This window comes from Helicoverpa armigera, chromosome 7 (genome assembly GCF_030705265.1).
Source record: "Helicoverpa armigera isolate CAAS_96S chromosome 7, ASM3070526v1, whole genome shotgun sequence".
Classification (NCBI taxonomy): Eukaryota; Metazoa; Arthropoda; class Insecta; order Lepidoptera; family Noctuidae; genus Helicoverpa; species Helicoverpa armigera.
The window spans coordinates 7,584,687-7,592,355 of NC_087126.1; positions in this window are offsets into that span (position 1 = coordinate 7,584,687).

Genomic DNA, 7,669 nt, shown 5'->3' on the forward strand with positions numbered 1-7,669 from the left:
GTTACCATACTTGTTCCTTCGCTGAAATTCTTTATAAATCTCCTTCTACAAACACCATTTTAAATAATCGACGTTCCATTTTTTTTGAGTGTTTATTTAGCACTATAAGGATTGCAATTTTCACGTGGCAAATTCTCCCGAAACCAATCTGTTCACAAAATTCTTGTTCTACATAGACAGCTCCATGAACATCATGTTGCAGTACGAGATGTTTTCCCCACAGAATTCTTCCTTGTGATAGCAGTATCGTATCAGACATCATTTTTTTTTCGCTACTAGCGTTTTCACTCATTTGAACACGTAGCAGGGCAATCCTTAACACATGTGGGCATTCGGATTGCATCCCACTTCTGATGTGGGAGCGTCAGAAGGAGCCTCGCGGCGGTCATGGCTGTCACGTTGCATCTCGGGCGTTGCAACTACCGGAATTCAAAAATAAAGGCACGCTTGTGTAGTCCACCGTTCCATTATTTGGTTTCCTCACCATTTTATTCACAATCACACACAATCAGTAAGATGGAATTAGATTTCGAGCCAATAGGTTAGTATGTGCACAATTCAGTTGGCACCTGTCACCAGAATGACTGCTGCCATCACTCGTCGTGACACTTACTACTCTATTCGGGGTTACCCGCTCATAATTTTAATGTTATCAACGCGCCGACATATATTTGATCGTTTGTAATACTGTTGGTGTGCCAATAAATAATTAATAAAATATAATTACAGTATCTTAGAATCGAAATAACTTGATTCAGTCAGACATTTAAGTGATTTGTTTTTATTTATACGTTTTGCCGTCACGTTCATATGAAGTTTCATTATTTTCGAATCTAAACGTTAATAATCTTGGGTCGTAGCAAGGCGGGAGGTGTAAGAAAAACTCGCTACAAGCCGTGGCCACGAGATGGAACGCGCCCCAGTTGACGCGGTAATTAATAGAAATATGATGCACCAGGGACGGACTTGGCTATGATTTTTTACTAAGGCGCTTAGTTTTTTTTTTACTTTACATTTTATTAATAGTACTTGGACTTTTACAGCAAAATTTTCATATGAATAAAAACATAGAAAAATATTGAGTTGCAATAGTGAATACTGTAACTTAAGTACGTGGATAAAAGAAAGCAATTAACAGTGTATTCAAAAATGCATAAAGAGTGCTTACATATCAATGCATGTTGTTTTTTTTTTCATAAAAAACCACAGACTTAACCAACATAATTTAATAAAATTCAACAAATAAAGATAGATACTTAATTAAGAGTAACAAATATAGATACTCTAACACTAGGGATAAAAGGAAAGGTGCAAAATATACCCTCACAGAACTTTACAACCTCGCGATCCGACCTTATTGATTAAGCCTTTAATTAACAAGATGGAATCATGAATGGTAGGTACCTGGGTACGTACTTAGCTCAGCCCATGCCTATTCAATGGTGGTTATAAGCTCTCTGATACTTGAAATGTCTCGAGAGTCTATACTGTATAGGGCTTGTACTTCCAGTATCAATGTCGTCTGATTAAAGTTTCTTGTTAGTACTTATGTGTATTTTCTGAAATAATTTTTTGTTGCTAATAATCCTACTTATGCAAATTACCTTATGTGGGTCTCCGATTGCGTCAAAAGGAACCATTAAATTTAAAAATAGAGTTACCTTTTCTGCAAGTTGACTTTGTTTTCTTAAGGCCTCTCTATTTTAAGATTTTTTAATAAGATAAATACGCTTACATTACTCGCTCAGTAAGTATGTAACATGTTGACAATAATGTATTTATATATCCAAATTGCATAATAAAACTATATTGTAGTCATAAACTATAAAAAGGACAAGTATTTACTTCATACGTACATTATATTTATTACCTACATTATTTACATAATACATTTTCCAGTATCACATTATTCTCGTCAATACACAACTCTGCCAGCCAAAAAAAAACAATTATGTCAGCCTGTCAAATCCGACCCTGGTGATACATGAACATGACACGCCACCGAGACCCGCTGACCCGTTTCCCTTCAACCACCTGCGACCAGTCAATTTACCTTTAAAAAAAATCTCAAGCAAACCTCAGCCCAAAAGAAAAGCAGCCTGTTTACCCAACACACATACGTACAGTAACGGCCGCGTGGCCCCATTTCGCTTGCCACGCAAAAAGTCACTTCACCGTTTTCACACCTTTGCGTTTAGAGTGCATATTGCTGTGAACTTTCAAGTGGTGCTTGTGACGTTTTAGAAGGTGATTTTAGAGGAATGCTTAGGAATGGTTGAGACCTGAAGCGCGATGTTTACGGTATTCAAATTGCTGTCACACACCTTGCGCGCGGTTAAAGGTCCAATCGCACTTACGTTGGGGGATATTCTGTTTGTAGACAAAGTATTGCATTCAGACGTATGTAAATGCACTTTAAATGTACCTATGTACATGTTAGTGCTTTGTTTTATTATCTACGTTGCTATGTAAGCATTACTCTTTGCGGCCAAATTTTTAAAATCATACAGGTTTTTCGTCATTAAATGGAAAAATATGGAATGTAGTTCCATTAATAGTTCATACCAATTTATCCACCTAAAACATTAAATTCGTAGTAGGTAGAAGTTTTCGAGCTTTCAGTATTAAATTGTATGCAAGAACACTAAAACAAATTACAGATTAATGATTAAAGTTTCCAAACCGTGGAAAAAAGTTTTGCAAAAACTCAATGAAACATTACTCGGAATAAATTAAATTTTATTATGCAGGAATAACTTTAGTTATGAAAGCTACGGAGTTGAGTTTGTACGAAGCTGAAAAAACTGCATATTATATCTTAAATCAACTCAATTTTAAACTTAAAATCCTTTGAAAATATCTCTTTGCTTATATCCTACCAATGTAAATATATATTATGTAAAACTTTTCATATTCATAAATGTATGTAAATAAATAATACTGTTTCGGATTCTAACCCTTGTCTGGTGCCATTTATTTACAGTGTAGGAAACGTAAAGCGTAGTAAATATAAAATGCAGAAACGACAGATTAAAAAACCCCAGTTAAATTGAAAATAACTTTTATTTACTAACTTTGCCAATTATATATTTATTATCAAATTATTAGACTAAAACTGAAACTTTTAATCAACTTAATTGATTTCTAGCTCTTAACTTCTGAATCTAGCAATTGAAAGACGTTGGACTCGTAATTATAATTATGTGGTCTACCGAATACTATTCTACTATGATTTGATTCCAATAATTTTCAGCAATATAACTTAACAAAACTTTGGATTGGAAAACTTTTCTAATCCCTCACAATAATTTAGTTCGACACTAATAAATCAAAACCCAATTTAATCACAGTACTTTAATATATACTTGTAAATCTTAATCATCATCAGCCTTTTATTGTCCCACTGCTGGGCACAGTCCTCTCACACAGAGAACAATTTTTATTATTATTCTTTATTGCACATGCAATACACAGAGGTAATGTACAAATGCGAGCTTAACCCCGGTGGTTTTTGTAGAAAATCGTGAATTCAACAAATACCTAATCGTTGCTACGTATGTGCCATTCATCTTCATACTGATTTATGAGCCCAAGCCATCTATCGGCCGACTGAAAGTTGGCAAGGTGCGCATGCTCTTGGAGTGATAGAGAGATTCGATTCAACAAAAATGGATTAGTGAAATTATACTTTATACTGCGGCCTAATGCTATAAAATGCATAACGTAGGTAAATTTGTTTCTGAAAGTGTCAAACACTTGCAAAGTCACACACATAATGCCCGATTGCATTTCAAATAGTATCCGTCGAGCCCGCGTACAAGTCGAATGAATAATTCAAGTCAGACGCCTCTATTCAAACACCTTACCTATGGATGCTGAGGAAATCCGATCGGTAAGTACTCGGAAATTTGTTTTTACATCACATTTGCGTTTTAATCTTTGAAAAAATAGACATAAGGAAGTGGAAATATTTTCATGTGTCGAAGACAAAAATAATCAAAGTTGTGGCAGATGACAACGAAGTTAGTCAGCATCTTTATCTTTACCTAAATATTTATAACATTGCTGTTTTACCAATTACTAGCTTCCGTCGGCCGCTTCATCAGAAACTGCTCTGCTAATCGGACAAGTAGCTTATAGCCTTTCTAGATAAGTAAATGGGCTATAAGTTTGTACATACATTTGTGGTTATAACCAAAGTAAGGACCAACATAGGTATAAGCATTAGATATAGGTATAACCAACAAAAAGCCTTAACAAACATTCAGCAACAAACTCAAACTTTTAAGGTACGAAAAAGCTCCATCAGATTTCAAATTAACGTGAGACCACGATAATAAGGTCAGGGCTCCACTTGTCGGTTAATAACGATGTAGGTTAGGTACCGTTGCATGCATTTCATATGAGAGTTTTTACACAAGAGCATCCTCTACTGAACTAAACGTTTCCGCGAGATTTCTGTGTGAAACTTGTAAGGTACGCCGCACACCTCTGTATTATGCAGATTGTAAATTTTGTGCTAACGTGTTAGCGCGTTTCATTATATGCTTGAACCTAAATAAGTGCAGTTTTTCATGCATTTTTCAGTCGTTAGCTCGCTGACGGTTAGTCATATGGGATTTGTATATTGCTTCAGTGCCATTTGTACAATTACAGTTCCAACATGAGTGCCAAAAAGGCAAAAATACTTTTGTCGTCATTTGAAAATAGTCCAAATACATAGGTACATTTTTATTCCAAATACTTACATGTTTAAAAACATGACTTCTATACATATAATAAATCTGTAGAAAGTGATTGTTTGTTCGGGATTCACGTAAAATCTACGAATTTAATGCAGACAATGCTTATATATAAAAGTTCTACGTAACTTGGGGTATTACTTAGGCTTTGTTTCATCGAAATCGGTTCACTCTATCAAAATATATGATTAATTTAGTGAATTCAAGATGTAAAATATTACGACAAGCAATCTGTTTGACAAAACAGTACAGGTTAAAGTAGCTCCATCTGTGGTAAATAAAATACATCAAGAAGCGAGGTGGTAAATAACAATGAATTACCATGTACATTCTTTATATACTATTATTTCAATAGATGGAGTTGTGTATTTTCCGTAATTCACCATATTTTAACACGTAGTGTAATTTTTCGATAGACATTTCAATAGTGTTTGTCAGTTTGCCGTGCCACATCAAAATCCAACTATAATTATTACCTTGATGAAAGGAAAATTAATAGATCCCAGCCAAATTTAAAACGGTGCCATCTAAATTATTTTTTGAACATTATGTCAAAAATGATGACTTTAGTGGAACAATTAATTATAATTTAAAGTTACAGATGGAGTTCATATCAGGATTTTTTCATAAACATAGTTGAGCTTATCTTCCACTAATGTGGTGGCCTTAAACAAATTACTTTGAGTGAGTAGTATTATTTTTTCTGATGCAAAATATGAAAACTTAATCCTAGAAGAAATCAGGATCTATCTCTCGCAAGCGCTGCTAAGCGTGAGATAATGTAGGCTTCTGTAGCTTTAAAAACCAGCCCAGATACAAAGTGCAGATAAGAAATGGGAGCTGCCTTATCGCGTCTGAAAACGTACAAAATACGCGTCGCATACCAGAGACATGCTTACTTTCAACTTCCGATCGCAATTAATACACTGTTCACGATTACGAACAGTCTCAGTTAGACCCGAGCCAAGTCTAAAAAAACACCTTTTATATAAAACTACGTTTGATATCATTCAATTACAAAGACAGAATTGTTCTCTGTTGCAAATCCTATCCACCTATATCCTATCCTAATCCAGAATGCATTGCAGGTGTGCATTGCACAAAAACCAATGGTATCCTATTCGAGAAGTCAAAAGAGTTGACCTGCCAACGTCAGCTTCTGCGCTAAGCAAGTGTTCTTAATAGTACCATCAGAATTACATTCATCGTTGAATGAGGTGAATAAATTTTCAGAAACCACAATAACAGTAGGAGCCAAAGCGTATTATCGCTTCGTAGAGCTCTGATTGGCCCCAGGTGACCAACTCAGGTCTGATTTGTTCGTTCATCAGATCTTTGAAAGTGTTTCGGTGGATACTTACTGTCGTCCTGTTTACGTGTGACACAAAATATGGTATATAAACGTCCTCCGCAAGAGCGAAATTTTCCCAGTGTGCGGTAGTGACGCACAGTATACAACACTTATGTTTCTTTTGATTTGCTGGCTCCACCAAGAAATGACAAATTGCGAGCGTACATTTTGAAAATCTTGGCAAAACTGCAGGTTTCAAGTACGAACACATGAAGTGGACTCTCTCAGATACGTACATTTTGCCTATTCGTGAACTAATGCAAACATTTCGGTGGAGTCCCGGCTTAGGCCACCACATTAGGCGTGCGTGATCCTCGGGCGTGTGAGTAGCGCGGGCGCCGCGCGCACGCGCCGCTCTCCTTGACGTTTAACTGCTAAGGCGTTTAGCGGGTGGCGGGGATAGCGGGCGAAGGGGTAAGAACGCAACTCGAGCGCCGCGTGCTCGCCTCGAGCGCGTCGCTTGCACTCTTCACACATGCCGCAGGGCAGCAAAACGCGATGTTCACGCAGCGCGCTCGCGACGCCCGCGCTACTCACACGCCCGAGGATCGCGCACGCCTAATGTGGGGTCAGCCTTACCATAGTGAGTAAGTGAAACTATCCTACCCTATGCGCCTGCTGATGATGATGACTCATTTCATCATCCATCCAGCTATTCCCCAACTATGTTGGTGTTGGCTTCCAGTCGCCGAATCTGTTCGAGTACCAATATTTTGCTTGGAGCGACTACCTATCTGATCTCTTCAATCCAGTCACATTACAAGACATTATCCATGGTAAGACTGACAGACTTTCTGGCTTCTGATTAGTCACAGCAGCTGCAGAAAATGTACAAATGACAGCTTTGTCAGACTCAAAGCATATAGACATAGATTATAGCTGTTTCCTGTGAAAATTACTTACGCACTATACGTAATAATTTTCCAAATTGGCTGACTAGATCCAGAGATATTCACAACGTCACAAACTTTACTTCTTTTGTTTAGATAAATGGTCACATCCACAACACAACCTTGATCATTGAATCTATGCGACTGCTAAGTGCTAATCCTAATTATACTGTCACGTGAAAGAATGCACCTACGGGATAAGTAGTATTTTGACGATTCTATATTGCCCACGCAGACGAAGTTGCGGGCAACAGCTAGTATTATAATAAAAACATCGTGCTTTCATAGACTTGACCAGCTTTACTTCCGTAAACAATGTAAAATTAGCTTTTTCATCGAAAACTGCGATTAGATACAAAGTATAAGTAACACGATTAAATTGATCTTAAGCACGGATTATCCACTTTCAGTGGTTTTACCTTAATCCAATACAGGCTAACAAAATTTTAAGCCCTTCCAAAAAGATTATTTAACTACAAGTGACTGACCGACGAGCCACAACGAAAAAGGTTTTGTTTACATAATAAACGAAACTAAACACTAACTTAATTAAATTATGGTATTAATTACAATTTCTGAGATTTAAACGTTGATTTAAATCTTTACTATTATAGTAAAAATTACCATTTTCATGTAAGTCATATTAAGTATTACACAAACTGCTTATTGCTTTCGATTTATCGAAT